The sequence below is a fragment of the Saccopteryx leptura genome, chromosome 1, assembly GCF_036850995.1.
Source record: "Saccopteryx leptura isolate mSacLep1 chromosome 1, mSacLep1_pri_phased_curated, whole genome shotgun sequence".
In the NCBI taxonomy this organism is placed as follows: Eukaryota; Metazoa; Chordata; class Mammalia; order Chiroptera; family Emballonuridae; genus Saccopteryx; species Saccopteryx leptura.
Genome location: NC_089503.1, coordinates 140456548 through 140478486, shown reverse-complemented (window position 1 = coordinate 140478486; position 21939 = coordinate 140456548). Strand labels below are relative to the sequence as shown.

The 21939-nt window shown below is 41.6% G+C and overlaps 1 non-coding gene across 1 annotated transcript; it reads left to right on the top strand.

Moving 5' to 3' along the window:
• Positions 1-1683: 1683 nt before the first annotated feature.
• Positions 1684-1823, top strand: LOC136390144 (U4 spliceosomal RNA). The gene has a single exon (XR_010748599.1). It is a non-coding gene; the product is annotated as a U4 spliceosomal RNA (small nuclear RNA).
• The last annotated feature ends 20116 nt before the right edge of the window (positions 1824-21939 follow it).

The following is a 21939-nucleotide window of genomic DNA, read 5'->3' as shown; positions in this document are numbered from 1 at the left end:
AAAAAAAAATAAAAAATTTTTCTATATGCATAGGAAAAAGCCTGGAAGGGTGTATTGCAAAGTAATGATGTTACTCCTGGGTTGTGTAGTTTCAAGTGATTTTTAGTTTTTTATTTTTTTGAAACTATACCATAAGCATGTTATCACAAGTCATAAAATATATGTGTTCTGGCTTGAAAGAATTAAAATGTGCCAACTTAAAAACAATTATTTTAGGAGAAAATATTTGTAAATCATATATGTAATAAGTGATTAATATCCAGAACATGTGAAGAACTTCTACAACTCAACAACAAAACCACAAACAACCCAATTAAAAAATAGAGCCTGACTGGTGGTGCGGTGGATAGAGCGTCGGCATGATGCTGAGGTTTGAAACCCCAGGTTTGAAACCCCAAGGTTGCCGGCTTGAGTGTGGGGTACTAGATATGACCCCATAATCATTGACTTGAGCAAGGAGTAACTGGCTCAGCTGGAGTACCCTAGACAAGTCACATATGAGAAAGCAACGAATGAACAACCAAAGTGCTCCAACTACCAGTTGATGCTTCTCATCTCTTCTCATCTCTCTCCCTTCCTGTCTCTTGGACAAAAAAAACAAAAAACAAAAAAAACAAAGAACTTGAATAAACATTTCTCCAAAGAAGATATGTAAATACACAATAAACACATAAAGATACGCAACATCACTAATAATTAGAAATATGCAAATTAAACCTACAATGAGATTCCACTGCACACCCCTTAGGATGGTTATAATATTAAAATTAAATAAAAGAAAAATGTTGGTGAGAATATGGAGAAATTGGAACCCTTCTGCATTGATTGTGGGAATGCCACTGTAGAAAACAGTGTGGTGATTCTTTAAAAAATTAGACCGAGAATTACTAGATGATCTAACAATTCCATTTCTGGATATGTATTCAAAAGAACTGAAAGCAGGGACTTGAGCAGATACTTGCACATTCATAGTAGTACTAATCACAATGGCCAAAAGGTAGAAACAACCCAAATGTCCATTGACAAAATTAATGTGTAAACAACATGTGACACATGCTACAATACAGATGAACTTTAAGGATATTACACTAAGCAAAATAAGGCAGACATGTACCTGACCAGGTGGTGGCGCAGTGAATAGAACGTCGGACTGGGATGCGTAAGGACCCAGGTTCGGACCCCGAGGTTGCCAGCTTGAGCATGGGCTCATCTGGCTTGAGCCAAAAATAGCTCACCAGTTTGGACCCAAGGTCCCTGGCTCGAGCAAGGGGTTTCTTGGTCTGCTGAAGGCCCGCGGTCAAGGCACATATGAGAAAGCAATCAATGAACAACTAAGGAGTCCCAACGAAAAACTGATGATTGATGCTTCTCATCTCTCTCCGTTCCTGTCTGTCTGTCCCTATCTATCCCTCTCTCTGACTCTCTCTCTGTCCCTGTAAAAATAAAATAAAATAAGGCAGACATGAAAAGACTAATACTGTATGATTCCATTTATATGAGCTATTCATTTATATGAGCTATATAGATAGAGAGGTTAACTTCATAGAGACAGAGAATAGAATGCTGGTTGCCGGGGCGGGAGGGTGGAACGGGGGAGTTGTTGTTTAATGGATAGAGTGGTGATAGTTCCGTAACAATGTGAACATACTTAATACCAATGAACTGTACACTTAAAAATGGTTAAGCTTTGCGCAGTGGCAGTATCGTAGCCAATGAGGTTTATCCGAGGCACGATTATTGCTAATTGAAAACTTTTCCCAATACCCCGCGTGACAACTTGAAATATAGTCGGCATCGGCAATTTTTGACGGTCTGAACGGAGACTAGAAAAAAAAAATGGTTAAAATGATATAAAGTTTATGTTGTGTTTTATTTTACCACAGTAAAAAGAACCAATTGTTTTCTAGATAGAAGTATCTATTTCTATCATGACTAAGAAAGACAGACCTAACTTGTCTTTAGGAAACAGAAACCTCATATATATCTCAATTCATTTATCTTACCCATAGCCTGGCCTACATTGGAAGGTCTAAGTGACATTAATCCAAATAATAGGAATGGAGATAATCCTCTTCATTTCTCTCAATCCAATTAGGTTATTTATATATGACTTATTTTTCCAGATTGCACAGCTACGTGAAAGACATGGAGAGGTTAGGGGGTGCTGCCAAGCAGATGTGGACTCCAGGCCTGTCGGCTGTCTCAGCCCTCCTGAAATAGTCAGGCTGGGTAAGTGATTACAGCTCTTCAGGTTTGCAGAAATAGGCTGGCTCTTATCCATTCTTGATCTTCATCAGGGACTGAGCTAGAGGGGGACACGACTGCTGTGACCACAGTCTGTGCCAGTCTCTCTCTTTTTTTTAATGTTTATTTTTATTGACTTTAGAGAGAGCAAGGGAGAGAAAGTTTGTGTGTGTGTGTGTGTGTGTGTGTGTGTGTGTGTGTGTGTGTGTGAGAGAGAGAGAGAGAGAGAGAGAGAGACAGGAACATCAATCTGTTCCTGTATGTGCCCTGACTGGGGATAGAATCAGCAACCTCTGTGCTTTGGGATGATGCTAACTAAGCAATCAAGCTATCTGGCCAGGGCTGTGCTACTCAAACATTTTCAAGTACTTGGGCTAATGGCCTCAAAAGGAACATGTGTCCCTCTCTTCAGTATGATGGGAGGTTTCTGTCCTTTTCAATGACCTTCTTCTCAGGGGTGAGAGCAGCTTTCAGCTCTCCTGATGGGTGGACTTTATCCTGGTGGGGAGCTCTTCATCAAACCATCCCCTGTGCTGTGTCTCAGTGCCATGGTGGAAATGAGGTGGACAGAGAGGCCTGGGTTAGGACTGGGGTGAGGGTGGAGTGCACAGACATCGGGGACGTCCCGCTTACTACAGACCCGGGCTGGTGCTGGGAGGGCAGGGTGAGCTGCAGCCTCCGCTCAGTCAGACCCAGGCAATTCACACTTGTCGATTCTCTTTCTAAGACCCTCTGACAGCACCCAGAGAAGAAATCTACCTTAATGTCTTCCAGTTTTTGGCAATTTCCCTCCCACCACCAAGAGAAAAATAAAATACTGTCCCATCGCCTCCATTTTACTAGCCAGCACTCCATTCTTGTTTAGTTAAAATCCCCCTTTGTTCTAGAAAGAGAAAGGAGGGGCATTATTTTTGTTGCTACATGTGGTGGGTGTGTGTGTGTGTCACACTTTGCAATGGCCACATTTTTACTGATTAACCTACTACCCACTGCTGCTTAGGAGAACCACATGCAAACAGGACTTCTGACTCATGGCATGTACCTCCTTCTTCCTTAGGTGAATGGGAGTATCAAGCACTACTTTGATTTTAAGGCCAGAGCACATAGGCTCATGGGACTTTAGAGCTGAAAGGAACCTTGAAAAACAATCAGGCTAGTTGCCTTCACTTTTCAATAAAGTTCATGGATATTAAGTGATCTAGCCAAGAACATAGTCATTGGGAATAAAAATATCCACCATTAAGTCTAGAAATAATTAAGACCTCTCTCCCTTTTTGTTGTCTGTTTGTCTTCAGTCATTGCTTTAAGTATCATCAGGAGAGAAGTGAAGAAAGAAAAGGAATCTCAAATTAGTCATTCTTGTTCACAACTTGGAGGTAAGACTTTTGTGGTGATGGAAATTGAAATTCATGACTAAAATGAATAATTTTTTAAAACCCAGTATTTGCCATACATGTTCCTATTCTCATGGATATGGGAGTTTACAGAATTTAGCATATACTGCAATTAGCTGCATGGACAGAATGGTTAAGAACTATGGAAAATACAGCAAAGCAGCTTGTTAAAAAAATAATTTAACTTCTGAAAATAAAGTCACAAAATTAGGCATATACACAAGCACAAACACAGAATATTTCCAGTCTCAGTTTTGGAAAATCAGATCCTACTTGCTTTTGAAAAAGCCTTTATTCTCTGTGGCTGAGCTCAGTTAACTGGAATTGGTCTTTCTAACCATCTTGTATAGTTTATGCCACAGGCCTTGAAAGCCTGATGCTCTGCTGGGGCTGCATGGAGTGAGGTGGGCAAGGCTGAAGATCTGCCCATCAAGGTTGCATGGCAAGATGGACTTGGCTGCAGAGCTATTCATGCAGTGTCCAAAGGATACACTCATTTCAATTCCAGACACGCGACCACTAGGTTTCCAGCAAAGTAGGCTGGGCACAGTGGTAGGAAATTCAGATGGTACTTACCACTCAGAACTCAGACTCAAGGGTGAAACAAGGGCAGGGGTTAGAGGGATAAGGAAGAGCTTAAGTTTGGGAGGGTTCAGATATAGGGATCAATACAAAGCACACTCCATCACAGGCAGGGGAGGGAAGAGTTGGTAACATCCATAATCACTGCAAGGGACTCCTCCTTGCAGGCTGCCTAAATCCAGTTAACAACAGGAGTACCTGGGAACTAATTAGCCCCAGGGGTTACCATTAGGACACAAAGAGTTGAAAGAATTTACATTCTTTCAGCACTTCTGCTTACTTTTTATAAAACACACACACACACACACACACACACACACACACACACACACACACACACACACAAAGAGAGAGAGATTTATTGCAAGGAATTTGGGGGCTGGGAGCCAGGTCCTGAACCCACAGGGCAGGCCAGGCCATGAAAGAGTCTGAAAGGCAGGCTGGAAACTCTCAGAAAGGGAAGGAAACTTCAGTCCACAGGCAGAATTTCTTTTTCTTTGGGGAAACCTCAATTCTGTTAGAACTTTCAACTGAGTGGATCAAGCTCGCCCAGATTATAAAGGATAATGTCCTTTTCTTAAAGTCAACTGATTGTAGGTGTTTCCTATAACCTACCTTCACAAGAACTCCTAGAGCTGATTGAATAGCTAGCTACTGTAGAGCAGGGGTCAGGAACCTATGGCTCGCAAGCCAGATGTGGCTCTTTAGATGGCTGCATCTGGCTCGCAGACAAATCTTTAATTAAAAAAAATAATAACATTAAAAATATAAAACATGCTCATGTATTACAATCCATTCATTTCCTACCACTCATGTTCATGGTTGCGGGTGGCTAGAGCCAATCACAGCTGTCCTCCGGAACACTACCAAATTTTTATTGGATAATGTGTAACGTACACGGGTCGTTGTGAGGTCAGGAAGTAAACTTCCCTCCTTTTAATCAAGTAGTCAGCTAGCTAATTGCAGAAACCCTTTTGACGAAGAAGATGGCTAAAAGAAAAAAAGATGAGGAGTATCGTACTTTTCAGCAGGAATGGACAGAGGAATTCGTCTTTGTGGAGAGAGCAGGTTTTGCACTGTGTCTAATATGCAATGATAAAATTGCATTGATGAAATGGTCAAATATAAAGCGGCACTTCGACACACGCCATATTACATTGGCATCAAAATATCCAGTGGGGGACAGCAGGAAGAAAGCACGTCCAGAGCTACTGTGCAGAGTGCAAGCTAGTCAGCAGCAACTCCGCGTTTGGACCCAACAAGGTGACTGGAATTCAGCTAGCTTTGCTGGTGCTTTAGCAATTGTGAGAAATGGAAAGCCATTCACAGATGGGGAGTATGCCAAAACATTCATGCTTGATGTTGCCAATGAATTTTTTGACGACTTTTTGGATAAAGACAAGATAACCAAATGAATAAAAGACATGCCTCTGTCGGCAAGAACTGTTCACGATCGAACCATCATGATGGCAAATCAAATTGAGGCAACACAAGTGAAGGACATAAATGCAGCACCATTCTTTTCTCTCGCTTTGGATGAGTCAACAGACGTAAGCCATTTATCCCAGTTCAGCATGATTGCAAGGTATGCTGTCAGTTACATACTACGTGAGGAAAGTCTTGCTGTTTTGCCTATGAAAGAGACAATAAGAGGGGAGGACTTATTCAAGTCTTTCACTGAGTTCGCTAAAGAAAAAAAATCTACCGATGGATAAACTTATTTCGGTGTGTACTGATGGTGCTCTGTGCATGGTGGGGAAAAACAGAGGATTCGTAGCACTTCTTCGTGAACATGAAAAGAGACCCATCCTTAGTTTTCATTGCATCCTACATCAGGAGGCACTTTGTGCTCAGATGTGTGGTGAGCAGCTTGGTGAGGTAATGTCCCTGGTCATTCGGGCAGTCAACTTTATTGTTGCCTGAGCTTTAAATGATCGCCAGTTTAAAACACTGCTAGATGAAGTTGGGAATAATTATCCTGGTCTGCTTCTGCACAGCAATGTGCGTTGGTTGTCAAGAGGGAAGGTGCTCAGCCATTTCGCGGCTTGTCTGAGAGAAATCCAGACTTTTCTTGAAATGAAAAACATAGAGAGAGCATCCTGAGTTAGCTAACACTGAGTAGCTCCTGAAGTTCTACTATCTCATGGACATGACTGAACATCTGAACCAGCTCAATGTGAAAATGCAAGGCATTGGAAATACAGTCTTATTCCTTCAACAAGCAGTGTTTGCATTTGAAAACAAGCTGGAACTCTTCATCATAGACATTGCAACAGGTCGTTCACTACACTTTGAAAAACTGGGAGAGTTTAAAGATGCATGCACAGCAAGTGACCCTGCTCAACATCTTGATCTCCAGCAGCTAGCGGGCTTCACATCTAATCTGCAGTCATTCAAAGTGCACTTTGGAGAATTCTGTGAGTGCACTCGTCTTTTTAAGTTCATCACCCATCCACACGAGTGTTCAGTGGACAGCACAGACCTGAGTTATATCCCTGGTGTTTCCATCAGAGATTTTGAGCTACAAGCTGCTGACCCGAAGGCCTCAGACATGTGGGTGAATAAGTTCAAGTCACTAAGTGAAAATTTGCAAAGACTAGCACGACAGCAAGCAGAGTTGGCGAGCAAACACAAGTGGGGAGAAATTAAAAAACTTCAACCTGCGGACCAGCTGATTGTCAAAACTTGGAAGGCACTTCCTGTCACATACCAAACACTGCAGCGTGTGAGTATTGCTGTACTGACAATATTTGGCTCTACGTATGCATGTGAGCAGTCTTTCTCACATCTAAAGAACATTAAGACCAACCTACAATCACATTTAATGGATGGAAGTCTCAATGCTTGCATGAAGCTTAACCTCACAACGTATCAACCAGACTACAAAGCCATCAGCAAAACCATGCAGCACCAGAAGTCACATTAATGGTAAGAAGTACTTTATTTATCATTGGTTAGCAACAGCATAACATTATTAAAAAGAATTCAGAGACTTATTGTACTTTAAAAGTGTTGGTCTTACATAAAATGCACACATTTACTTGTATTTAGTGTTAAACATATTGTATGGCTCTCACCGAATTATATTTTAAAATATGTGGTATCCATGGCTCTCTCAGCTAAAGAGGTTCCTAACCCCCACTGTAGAGCCTAACCGAGCCAGGTTGACAATGAATACTGATCTGCACAGCGGTTACGTATCACTGAGTGTCTGATTTTAGGTTTGGAATCTGGGCCTCTGAGCAATGACTCTTGTCCTAGAAAACAGGCTGTCTCGCAGAGGGAGACACAGGCAGTCCCACCATCTCTATGATTTCTGTTCCCAAGATCTTAAAGATGTGGGAAAGGCAGGCCAAAATGGTATTGTTTGTCTCAGAGACATACAAATCTGAAAACAAGTGAGACTGAACCTTCAGGTGAAAAGCTCAGGGTGCCGTTGTGGAACCTAGGTAGGGCAGAGGTTAGGGGAAGGGCATACCTCATAACAAGGTGGGAGACTTTGAGCCTGACCTGTGGTGGTGCAGTGGATCCAGTGTTGACCTAGAATGGTGAGGTCGCTGGTTTAGAATCATGGGCTTGCCAGTCAAGGCACATATGAGAAACAACTATTACAAGTTGATGCTTTCCGCTTCTACACTCCTCCCTTTCTCTCTCTCTAAAGTCAATAAATTAAATTTTTTTTTTTTTTTGTATTTTTCTGAAGCGAGAAACCGGGAGAGACAGTCAGACAGACTCCTGCATGCGCCCGACCGGGATCCACCCGGCACGCTCACCAGGGGGCGATGCTCTGCCCACCAGGGGGCGATGCTCTGCCCCTCCGGGGCGTCGCTCTGCCACGACCAGAGCCACTCTAGCACCTGGGGCAGAGGCCAAGGAACCATCCCCAGCGCCCGGGCCATCTTTGCTCCAATGGAGCCTCGGCTGCGGGAGGGGAAGAGAGAGACAGAGAGGAAGGAGAGGGGGAGGGGTGGAGAAGCAGATGGGCACTTCTCCTGTGTGCCTTGGCCGGGAATTGAACCTGGGACTTCTACACGCCAGTCCGACGCTCTACCACTGAGCCAACCGGCCAGGGCCAATAAATTAAATTTTTTTAAAAAAGAGAGAGACTTTGGAAACAGACACACCTGTGTTTGAATTATACCTGTACTACTTTTCAAATGCTGAGATCTTAAGCAAATAGTTAGTTTAAAAAGTTCCTTTTATTGAGGTATATATAGTATAATGAACCTAGTTAAAGAAATGTATATGTCAATGAGTATTTTAAAAATATTTTTATTGATTGCTTTTTTAAGAGAGATAGTTGGGGAATGGGAGCATTCATTTGCTGTTTCACTTAGTTGTGCGTTCATTGGTTGCTTCCCGTGTGTGTCCTGACCAGGGGTTGAACCTGCATCGTGACTATGCTTTAAGAGACTAAGCTAACTGGGCAGGGTTACATGTCAATGAGTTTTAATAAATTTATACATCTGGGCCCTGGCCGGTTGGCTCAGTGGTAGAGTGTCAGCCTGGCATGCAGGAGTCCCGGGTTCGATTCCCGGCCAGGGCACACAGGAGAAGCGCCCATCTGCTTCTCTACCCCTCCCCCCTCATTCCTCTCTGTCTCTCTCTTCCCCTCCCACAGCCAAGGCTCCATTGGAGTAAGGTTGGCCGGGGTGCTAAGGATGGCTCTATGGCCTCTGCCTCAGGCGCTAGAATGGCTCTGGTTGCAACGAAGTGACGCCCCAGATGGGCAGAGCATCGCCCCCTGGTGGGCATGCCGAGTGGATCCCTGTCGGGCGCATGTGAGAGTCTGTCTGACTGCCTCCCTGTTTCCAACTTCAGAAAAATACAAAAAAAAAAAAATTTATACATCTGTAATCATACACATAATCAAGATATAGAACAAGTTCCTTGTACCCCTTCCCAGTCAATTTCCTCAACTCACCAGACCACGGCAACCACAGACCGGCTTTCTGTCACCGTTCATTAATTATGCATTTTTAATGAATACTTATTTTGTAGCTATGTGCCAGGCATAGTTTTGGGTGCTGGGATATAGTAGTGAATAAAATAGACAAAAATAGCTACCATCACGTAGCAGGAAATAGAAAGCAAACTAAATATATGGAGAAATGTGCGGTGGGTCGCAGGGTGATAAACGAACAAAAACGGGAAGTGATGGAGAGAACCAGAGTGGGGGAGTGGGGGATCACGTCACCAGTAAGGTGATGTTTAAGCAAGATCTGATGGAAGTGAGGGCATGAGCAATATGGACAGTAGAATAGGAATGTTCCAGGTAGAAAGAACAGCAAGTCAATGACCTGGTGAATAGTGTTGTTGGAATGTTGAAAAACTGCAAGGAATCCAGTGTGGTTGTAGTAAACAGATGAGATGAAAACAGATAGCTAAACAAGTCCGGGTAGAATAAGGCCTATAGCCACTGTGAAAACCTTAACTTTTAATCTTAGAATAATAGGGAGCTATTCCAGGGTTTTGAATAGAGGTGTGACATCACTTGACATGCTTAAAAGGATTGACGGCAGGGGTCAAGTTCAAAATGAATGCAAAGTGTCTACATAGTACATGTTCAATACATCTTAGCCATTTGGAGGTTATTGATTTCTTAGAACAAATAAGGTTAAGACCTCAAAGAAACAAAGAGTTCATTTGTTCCTGTATTGTGCAAATACAAGATTTACTCATTTACTTAAATATTTGTGGGGTATGGCAATACTGTATAGATGCTGGGGAGTAAAAGTTGAGTTAAAAAAATAAGACTGATGCAAAAAAAAGTGCTGTAAAGCTATCACACAACAATGTAAATACACTTTACTGAACTAGACACTTAAAAAATGGTTAAGAGAGTCTCTGCCTGGTTGGCTCAGTAGTAGAGCATTGGCCCAGCATGTGAATGTTCAGGGTTCAATTCCCAGTCAGGGCACACAGGAAAAACAACCATCTACTTCTCCATACCTCCTCCTCCCCCTTCTCCTTCCCCCTCTCACTCCCACAGCCATGGCATTGACCCTGGGCACTGAGGATGGCTCCATGTAGCTTGTGCCTCAGGCGCTGAAAATAGCTCAGTTGCAAGCATGGCCCCAGATGGGCAGAGTATTGGCCCCAGACAGGGGTTGCCAGGTGAATCCCAGTTGGGGCGCATGTGGGAGTCTGTCTATCTCTCTATCTCCCCTCCTCTCACTTGGAAAAGAAGGAAAAAAATGGTTAAGATAGTAAATTTTATGTTAGATATTTTACCACAATTAAAAACATATTTAATAACAAAAATAAAAAATACAACTTTGTTAGGGAAATTAAACTCACAAGAGAAATATTAGGTAGAAATAAGTACATATGATGAAAAAATGACAATGCTATAATTGAAGGGCTAGTTTAACTTAAAAATTAAGACTAATAAAAATCTATGATCCTATTTATAGAAAGATGTATTTAGCTGTCTGTTGCCTGATTGGACCCTACTCACAAGCAAATCCCAAATAATACAAAAAAGTCTTACATCTTTTATCCCCTATGATGTGCAATCAACTATATAGTTTATAAAATGCCATTTTTTTGCCCTACTAAAAATAGATGTTTATATATATGTATATATATGTATACACATACATCTGTATTTATGTACATATATGTGTTGTATGTGTACATACCACATTAAATGAACAAATGTCCGGTTGCTTATCCAGCACCCAGGTAATATATTGTATTTGGAGTGGCTTTCATTTTCATATTTTTCTATATCTTTTGGATTATTTAAAGAATAAGAATATAATACTGTCTCTAAAAGAATAAAGCTATTTAAAAAATTTTAATTCTGCTTCAACAATACAGTTCTGCTGTATGATTTGATAAATGGGAAGTGCTTAGAACATGTCTAGAACACAGTGCTAAATAAGTCTTTGCTGCTATTATTTTGCTTGTGACTATGTGGTAGGTCTGCTCTAAGTATTTTACATGTTATTTTCTCCCTTAATCCTTACAGGTACTATAGATACTGAGACACAGTTTATGCTAAAGATCACATACCATATTTTTTGCTCCATAAGACACACTTTCTTTCCCAAAAAAGTGGAGGGGAAAATGCCCATGTGTCTTATGGAGCAAATGCTCACTTTTTTTTAGCTGCTGCAGGGCGCTGCATGGGTAAACATGTAGAATGAGCGCCAGCGGGAGTGTAACCATACCCGCCATGGCAGCATGTGGAACCTTGGCATCTGCTGAGTGATCTCCTGGTTCTGGTTTCCACAGATGCATGCAGGAGGGAAGGCGAGCCTCCACTGCTACAGCGCGCCTCTCACGTCTGCCCTTGATGGTGCCAGATGAACATACAGTGGCTAGAGCATCAGATTGGGACACAGAGGACCCAGCTTTGAAACCCCGAGGTCGCTGGCTTGAGTGTGGACTCACCTGTCTTGAGCACAGGGTCACTGGCTTAAGCATGGATCATAGACATGACCCCATGGTTGCTAGCTTGAGCCCAAAGGTCACTGGGTTGAGCAAGGGGTCACTCACTCTTCTGAAGCCCCCTGGTTAAGGCACATATGGGAAAGCAATCATTGAACAACTAAGGAGCTGCAACGAAGAATTGATGCTTCTTATCTCTCTCCCTTCCTGTCTGTCCCTTTCTCGGTCTCTCTGTCTCTGTCATACACACACACACACACACACACACACACACACACACACATACATATATATATATACACGGCCTGGTCCTGTACTTGTATACAAAAAGCATTGCTGAGGATATTCTCAAATGATCCTATAAATATGTAACTGCTCCATATGATTTAAAGAATACTTACACATTCTCACAAGGCTTCTGGAAGTATCACACCAAATTAAATGGGTTTAAATAACTATACATTCGAATACATACATAATTCATATAGTGAACTAAAATTTGTACCTCAAACTCCATAGCAAGATTGTTAATAGTAGAGCCAGTTCGTCCTTAAATAACAATTCAGTTTACAAAGCACATTCACCTCCATTGGTTCATCCTGATCTCCAAAACCAGAGTGAAGCCATAGGCAGGGCAGACATTAACATCCCTCCCTGCTTACAATCGAAGAAGCTGAATCACATGTGCTTCCATGAGAATGTCTTTGGTCATGAGGGACAAAGGCCTGACACAAACTGCTTTCAACAATATAGAAATACATTGGCTGAATTACTTGGATGCCCAGCGGTCCTCAGGGTGACATTATCTAGCTGCTCTGACTCATTTCTCTGTTGCTCTCTTGGTTCTGTCCCCCACTGAGTGTTGGATTCATCTTCAGTCTGCTGCAGTTCTGGGCCTTGAAGCAATACACGAGAAGGCCAGAGAAAGAGACCATTTCCCTCTGTAGCGTTATCTTGAGGAAAAAGAAAACTGTCCTCAGAAGTCCTTAGCAAACTTCTCACTTGTCACAGACTTATTTTAATTCAAGATTAATTCAGGGCCCTGACCGGTTGGCTCAGTGGTAGAGCATCGGCCTGGCGTGCAGAAGTCCCGGGTTCGATTCCCGGCCAGGGCACACAGGAGAAGCGTCCATCTGCTTCTCCACCCCTCACCCTCTAAAAAAAAAAAAAAGATTAATTCATATGTCCCTTCTTAATTCAATTACTGGCAAGGGCAGGGAATTAGCCTTAGATGAATCAAGATTCTTGATGAAAACCTGAGCTCTGTTAGGAAGAAGGGAAAAGGGAGACAAAAATGAAAATTCACTGAACATTACCACCTGGAAAGGGGCTGGCAGCGTCTAACTCACCTCTTCCAGCTTAAGCCCTGGGCCAAGATGATCACTAAGGCCAACATAGCAGGACTCAGGCCCCTGCATCTCAAACTTTTCATAAAACAATCTCAGCTAACTCAGATTTTCATTTGATTAGGATGCTTATTTTTGGCTTTTATGGGACACCCAAGAGGCAATCTTAAACAAAAAGTTTGAATGTGGGAATTCCCTGTGACTGGGTTTTGCAAGACTGAAATTAGATGAGCTGATAAAACTTTGCTTTGAAAGCCACATTCTGGCAAATTCCTCAGAAGTACATTATCCTTTTTTAAATTATAAAATATTTGAAGCAACAACAACAAAAAAGCTTTAGAAAGTCTTAACACTTAGCTTTAGGCTTTAGGCTTTCGGCTTGGAAGAGGCTTAGGTGCAACTTTCTCTGGTGGTCTGGAACCCTGGTTCACCCGACACCGGCTGCCTCCAACCATGCTGCTGCAGTTTGACCCCAGTGAGATCAGAGTCGGATACTTGAAGTGCACTGGTGGGGAAGTCAGTGCCAAATCTGCCCTGTTCCCCAAGGTTGGCCCCCAGGGTCTGTCTTCAAAAAAGGTTGGTGATGACATCACCAAAGCAACTGGTGACTAAGAAGGGTCCGAGGATTACTATGAAACTGACCGTTCGGAATAGACAGGTCCAGATTGAGGTAGTACCTTCTGCCTCTGCCCTGATCATCAAAGCCCTCAAAGAACCACCAAGGGACAGAAAGAAGCAAAAGACTGTAAGCACAGTGGAATACCACTTTTGGTGGGATTGTCAGCATTGCCCCACAGAGACCACACTGACCTTTTAGCTCGAGAACTCTCTGGGCCCATCAAAGAGATCCCGGGGACGGCCCAGCCTGTGGGCTGCAATGTTGATGGCTGACACCATCATGACATCAGCAGTTGTGCAGTGGAATGCCAAGCTAGTTAAGGTTTACAGACAAAAATATTTCAATTAAAGATCATTTGACAACCAAAAAAAAAGAAAAAGAAAAAAATCTTAATATTTTCCCTATTTGCCCTGAATTGTCAAAGAGAAAAAAAAAGATTGCAGTAATAATTGAAGGCCCCTGAGTATCTCTCCTGGGTCCCGTTCTCCCTCACCAGAGTCCTGAATATGGTGTCCATTTTCATGTGGATAATTTATACTTTAATACTATGAACAGAACCAAATATATATAGTATTGTTTTTAAGTTTTTAAAATTAATTTTTAGAGAAAGAGGAAGGTAGAGAGACAGGGAGAGAGCGAGAGAGAGAAAAACACTGATTTGTTTTTCCACTTATTTATGCATTCAGTGGTTGATTCTCATTTGTGCCCTGACCGGGGATTTAACCCGCAACCTTGGTATGTTGGGATGACACTCTAACAAACTCAGCTACACAGCCAGGGCCTATAGTATTGTTTTCAATATATTTGAATATACATATACAACATATATGTATATAAAGATATATAAAAGTATATGTATATATATACACACACATATATATATATACTTTACATAAAATGGTAATCTGAATATATCTTTTTGATCAACATTGTTCTTGAGTAATATCTATATTGATATATGTAGCTTTAGTTCATGGATCTTAATCGGAATACAGTACATTATTCAAATATAATCCAATGCATTATCCACTTTCGTTTTCTTCCCTGTTTTACTATCCCAAAGAGCTTTTGTGAACATTCTAGTAGCTATTTCATGGCACACATGAAGAAGAGTTTGTCGGGTGGTACCTACCTTGGTGTGGAATTACTGGCTGTGTTCATCTTCAACCTTAATAGGTAGTCAGGTTGCTGCCAATCTGATGGCTGGGAGATGAAATTGTATTGTTGGTTTCAGAATCATAACAATCTCCTTTTTCTCTTATATTTCTTATGTATTTGAAACTGTCCAGTTTCACAAATTTATCCTATGTTCTTTATTTTATTTATTTATTTATTTATTATTTTTTACAGAGACAGAGAGTGAGTCAGAGAGAGGGATAGACAGGGACAGACAGACAGGAACGGAGAGAGATGAGAAGCATCAATCATTAGTTTTTCATTGCGCGTTGCAACACTTTAGTTGTTCATTGATTGCTTTCTCATGTGTGCCTTGACTGCGGGCCTTCAGCAGACCAAGTAACCCCTTGCTGGAGCCAGCGACCTTGGGTTCAAGCTGGTGGGCTTTTCCTCAAACCAGATGAGCCCGTGCTCAAGCTGGCGACCTCAGGGTCTCAAACCCGGGTCCTCTGCATCCCAGTCCGACGCTCTATCCACTGCGCCACCGCCTGGTCAGGCATATCCTATTTTCTATATTGAAAACTTTTCTGTATTATGGAAAATTGTAGTGCCTATTATGAGTCTCTCCATCTTGATATATCTTATTTAAGTAGCTTATTTTGTCCTTTGAAATATATGTCATTATTTATTAGACATAGAGAAAGGACAATAAAAGGAAAGAATAAACACACACACAGACACTTGTTGAGATACAGTAATTTTTTTTTTTTTTTTTAATTTTTCTTAAGCTGGAAACGGGGAGAGACAGTCAGACAGACTCCCGCATGCACCCGACTGGGATCCACCCGGTACGCCCACCAGGGGGCGATGCTCTGGGCGTTGCTCTGTTGCGACCAGAGCCACTCTAGCGCCTGGGGCAGAGGCCAAGGAGCCATCCCCAGCGCCCGGGCCATCTTTGCTCCAATGGAGCCTTGGCTGTGGGAGGGGAAGAGAGAGACAGAGAGGAAGGAGGGGGGGGGTGGAGAAGCAAATGGGCGCTTCTCCTATGTGCCCTGGCCGGAAATCGAACTCGGGTCCCCCACACGCCAGGCCGATGCTCTACCGCTGAGCCAACCGGCCAGGGCCGAGATACAGTAATTTTTATCTTGATAATTTCTTGCTCACTTGACTAAGTATATAATGTAATCTGAATTTTTGTAATTTGTATGATGAATGAAATATAACCCCCTTTCTTCTTACTGGGAAAAAAGAGTCCCAGGATCAGAAGAGTTAAGAACAGCATTGATAAACAATTAGTTTAACTAGTATTTGGCAACCCTGTCCACAGAGTCCTTGGACCTGCACCTGGAGTTTAGAGATGCCATTGCTGAATGATGCCACTTCAGCATCTCGAAGACCACCCTATTTTCAGTGTGTCTGCCTCCCAGATTCAGCTATACTGGGACACTCACAGCAATCTCCCCAAAGAGTTTCTGGGTGTTTATGGAAAGAAATCACATCAGTAAATTAAAGTTTACACCCTATTGACCCAAGAAATACAAAGTTAACACAATAAACAAGCATGAGATCATATTTCCATTTTGGTTGAGGACAAGGGCGACATTTAATCCCGAGCAAGGTGAGAGAGAGACACGAGGAAAGGCTGCACGCTGATTGAGGGTGTACTGTTTCCTCTTGCAGTTTGCCTTGCAAAGTCCAGACGGGAAGGAATAAACACGTATTTCTCTCACTTTTCCGTACTTAGCTTTTAAGTTTCTTAGTATCAAAAGAAACATCCAGTCCTAAACTATTTTCTCTACTCAAAGATTGTGGTGTGAGAATGTGTAATGAGAGGGTGAAGGTGCAGGGTGAGCTTTGTGGCCACAAAAAAATATTCAAAATAAAAATTATGATAAAAATATAATTTCCAAGACTTAAGACATACGCCTCTGATAGGGGAGTTATTTAGGTTGGTTATAGGTTCCCAGAGAGTTGAGCCACACAATTTGTCCTTTTGTTTATTGATATGAAATTTAACAAAATGTTGTATAGTTTTCAGACAGCTCCTTTTATTGCTTCTTGACTAGATGACAGTTAGAATTTTCTGGCATGCACAGTAAAGGTCATCTTTTGGTAATGTTCTATTAAAACATGACTACAAAAAATTTTGAACATAAGAGATAATAAGGAGGTTTTTAGGAGTTTTCTTCTAACTCATACATTTTATTACTGAAGATTACTAAGACCTAAACATGTTTTGGAAGTGATTAGGTATTCTCTTCTATTACTTCTGAAAAGTAAAATTTGCCCTACTTACCTTGAATGAAAATAATTCTGTACTTTATTAGTCAAGCATATCCTTGAGGTAAAAACACTTTCTTCTCTTGAGTATTAGTGCCTCGTCACCTTGCACTCCTAAAATTGCCCTGGTTCACAGCCAGCACTTCCTGCTGTCAAATTCTTGGCCCTTCATTCTAATGCTGATCTCGCAGCATTGCCCTTCCAATAGGCAAATGTGAACTTCAAGTCTCCAACCAACCTAGGTCATTACCACTTCAAATATTACAAACCTCAATGTTCCTTACCCAGCACTTCTGCCTCACCCTTTCCTGGCTCCTGGAACCCTTCCAGCTGCCAGATGAGTGATCTTACCCTGGGAGAGTCAGTGTATTCAGGGTGACAGAAGTGTATCCTGGGCACATGATTCATTTTCTAATGTAATGACTTCATTTCCATCATTCCAGAGGAATGCAGCAGGCAGATTGACATTTCTCTACCAGCACCATGGAAAACAGCACGTTGCAGTATGAACATGCCCAGTTAAATTCCAACAAGGTCCTGAGAAACTCATTAGGTAGACAGAGAAACTTATCACATCTTCGTAGACTTCAACACAAACGCCCACAATACTTACAAAACAAACTGGTTTTAATTAGGGAAAGTTAAACTAGGGCTTGAAAAGTTTAAGCAGGGCTTAATCAGTTTTTTTTTTTTCCACCTTAACCTGAATTTCAGTAGAGATAGGTCAACTAAGCAGCAGTCTGGTTTTCCTGGAACAAGTTCCTAATCTTACTTAAAATTGGTTGAGTTATGAAATAAGCTAAACCTTTTATGTATCCTGCAGCATTTTTAAAAATGTATTTCCTTTTAGGAGTGATTATATATAATTTACCTTTATTCTAATCCTTCCAAACCTCTTATTTAGCTTGCAGGCATTAGAATATTAACCGTAATTTAAAATTAGGTGTTGTGAGAAAAGCCTTATATATAGGCCCCACTCCCAAATTAAAAAGCACCTAGAACTTTTATCTATGGCCTCACTGACTCAGACCTCTGTCATGCTCCTACTGGTATTTGGAGAGATTTGCTCAGAATCTTCCTTCACCTAGTCTTTTGGAAGAAGGAAAGATGAAAGGAAGGAAGGGCAGGAGAGATAGAGAGGCTTCCTATGGCTGGTTAGACCACAGGATGTAGCTTATCTACTAAAGTATTAGTGACATGAACATAGTAAAACAGAAACATTGAGCTGTGAATTGAGAGGTTCAGTCTTCATTCAGATAGCCACCATGAAGCAACTCCTATTTCCCTAACCTTAACTAAAGTAGAATTAGGAAAGGAAATGTAAAGTTGGGTCACCTTCCCAAGCAGCTTCAGAGAAGTGTTCCTAACCGGGGACCCACAGAAGGAGACAACATACAGGGGTATAGAAGGACTTGATAGATGAAGAGTGAGAAATTTCTTACTTGCCACCTGATTCCAGCTGGAAATTCACTGGCTGTGTTGCTGACTGAACAAAACAGAGGATAATAGCCTCTGGCTGAAGATTTTATAATTGAAGCTGAGACCGAGGGGACCATGTGCATGTTTAGAACAGTGACTGCATTGTGAATTACAACACAAGTCCCACTTGTTACACAAATGGGTAAGACCACAGAAAGGCATCTGATTTGGGACAGGGATGACAAAATGGATCTTTTGGATTTCCCCCCTTTGCTCTGAATACAAAGGGACTGATGACTGCTTTGTTCTGGGATAAAGTCTTACATTCCTTTTAGGACCTACCCAATCATTTACAGAGAAAGAAAATTCCTGTCTGGAATTACTCCTACTACCTTCTGAAAGAAGTAACCTTTAGTCCTCATCACCCAATGGGGAAATAAAACAATATAATTGATATCACACCATGTTTTTGCTTTGTTTGCTAATCTCACTTTTCCGTATTTATCTTCAGTGACCGCCTCATTGTTAAACAATTGTAGTAAATAGTATTAAAAAACATGGCTTTGACAGTATCTGTCAATACATAAAATGTTTCTATCCGTTGAACCAGGAAATACATTTTCAAGAATTATTTAACAGATGAACTGACAGATGTGGAAAATAACAAATTTATAGAGATAATCTTGGCAGCCTTGTTTGTGCTGCTCAAAGAGTAAAAACAAAAGTTCAGCAGAAGATTGATGAAATAAATGACTGTACATTTGCACAAGCAAATGGGAGGTAAGTTTAAAGTCCAGTTCCAGTTCTTGTTATGAACTCTGAAGTTTGTTAGTCTTTCTTTAATCTGCTTAAGTAGTTGCTATATAAAGAAGTTACAAATAGGCTGTCGAGAGATTGAAGATCGGGTGCTTTTCCTTCAGTTCTTATTAGTAGTAATAAAAATTATTTACATGATGGAAGAAAGAAATAAGGAATCCTGACTAATTCTGGACCATCTCTAAATAGTTCAGGGGTCATCCTAACAGCCAGTTTTCTAGACTTACAGGATATACCAATGCCTCTTGGGTATATTCAACTTACCAGGTCAAAAGGAGTCCCACATCATTCTTCTAATGACTAGAAATTTACAACTATTTGATCACAATGCATAAGAATGTTTAACAAGCCTGACCAGGCAGTGGCGCAGTGGATAGAGCGTCAGACTGGGATGCGGAGGACCCAAGTTCAAGACCCCGAGGTCGCCAGCTTGAGCACAGGCTCATCTGGTTTGAGCACAGCTCACCAGCTTGGACCCAAGGTCACTGGGTCGAGCAAGGGGTTACTCGGTCTGCTGTAGCCCCATGATCAAGGCACATATGAGAAAGCAATCAATGAACAACTAAAGTGTTGCAACGAAAAAGTAATGATTGATGCTTCTCATCTCTCTCCATTCCTGTCTGTCCCTATCTATCTCTTCCCTCTCTTTGACTTTCAGTCTCTGTAAAAAAAAAAAAAAAAAAAAAAAGAGAGAGAGAGAGAGAGAGAGAGAGAATGTTTAACAGTATTGCCACACTGACCTGTGGCAGCGCAGTGGATAGTGTCGATCTGGAGCACTGAGGTCACTGGTTCAAAACCCTGGGTTTGCCCGGTCAAGGCACATACGAAAAGCAACTATTAAGAGCTGATGCTTCCTGCTCCTCCCCACTCCCTTTCTGTTTCTCTCAGCTGTCTCTAAAATCAATTTTTTTAGCCTGACCAGGTGGTGGCGCAGTGGATAGAGCGTCGGACTGGGATGCAGAGGACCCAGGTTCGAGACCCCGAGGTCGCCAGCTTGAGCACGGGCTCATTTGGTTTGAGCAAAATCCCACCAGCTTGGACCCAAGGTCGCTGGCTCCAGCAAGGGGTTACTTGGTCTGCTGAAGGCCCGCGGTCAAGGCACATATGAGAGGGCAGTCAATGAACAGCTAAGGTGTTGCAACGCACAATGAAAAACTAATGATTGATGCTTCTCATCTCTCTCCGTTCCTGTCTGTCTGTCCCTGTCTATCCCTCTCTCTGACTCACTCTCTGTCTCTGTAAAAAATAAATTAAAAAAAAGATCAATAAAATCAATTTTTTTTTAAAAAGGTTTCTTTAAAAAAGAAATGGTTAAATCAGTATTTTCATCTTTGTTTTGTGAGTCTTTTAACTACAGGGTTTAAGGAACTTCTAGATATAACACAGATGGAAGAACACTATTTACTCCTACTGCGGACCTACTGAAAAGGGAAAACCAACCATTTGGTTAGGAATAAGTCTGTTGTGGCAGGTGCCATGGTGATCATAAAACATTGTGGTACAAGGGTTTGATTATATAATGGTCACCCAGTGTGGAAGAAAAACATAAAAGCTTTTCCTACCTACCTTTCTTTTATCTCTATCTCAACACATTATGAACTCACCAGCCTTCATCACTGCATTGTGAGTAACTTGGGTTCAGGGTTGCCATTTTTGTATCTTCAGTACCAAGCACAGTGTCTGAAGATAATGGGCACTTTATAGTCTTTAAAACTATAGAATTCAAAACGAAATTGTTTAAGGCTGTAGTTCTTGCCTTGGCCAGGTGCTTAGTTGATTAGAGTGTCATTCTGATAACACCAAGGTTGTGAGTTCGACCCCTGGTCAGGGCACTTATAAGAATCAACCAATGAATGTATAAATAAGTGGAACAACAAATCGATTTTTCCCTCTTTTTCTCCTTTCCTCTAAGATCAATCATCATCTTAAAAAAATAAGAAGACATCTGACCTGTGGTGGTGTAGTGGATAAAGCATCAACCTGGAACGCTGAGGTCGCCGGTTCAAAACCCTGGGCTTGCCTGGTCAAGGCACATATGGGAGTTGATACTTCCTGCTCCTCCCCCCTCCTCTCTCTCTCTCTCTCTCTCTCTGTCTCCTCTAAAATGAATAAATTAAAAAAATAATTAAGAAAATAAGAAGACATTTTTTGCCTGACCAGGTGGTGGCGCAGTGGGTAGAGCATCGAACTGGGATACAGGAGACCCAGGTTCGAAACCTCGAGGTTGCCAGCTTGAGCGTGGGCTCATGTGGTTTGAGCAAGGCTCACCATCTTGAGCCCAAGGTTGCTGGCTTGAGCAAGGGGTCACTTGGTCTGCTGTAGCCCCCCGGTCAAAGCACATATGAGAAGGCAATCACTGAACTAAGGTGCTGCAATGAAGAATTGCTGCTTCTTATCTTTCTCCCTTCCTGTCTGTCTGTCCCTATCTGTCGTTCTCTCTCTCTTACACAAAAATAAATAAATAAAATAAAAAGATAGTTCTTAAAATTTCCTGATGAATGCTAGGGATTTTTTGCCTAGAATAAATGCATGTATCTATGGACAAAAAAATTTTCAATATAATTTCAGGGCAATCATGGCATCTGCTCTCTCCCCTTTTCATAGATCTTCTAGGAGCCACAGATTCTAGATTAAGAAAGTCCTAAATTTACAACACATAATCACTTTTTTTTTTAAATTTTACAAAAGAATGTTTCTTTCATTTTCCTCATACAAACTCTTCCAG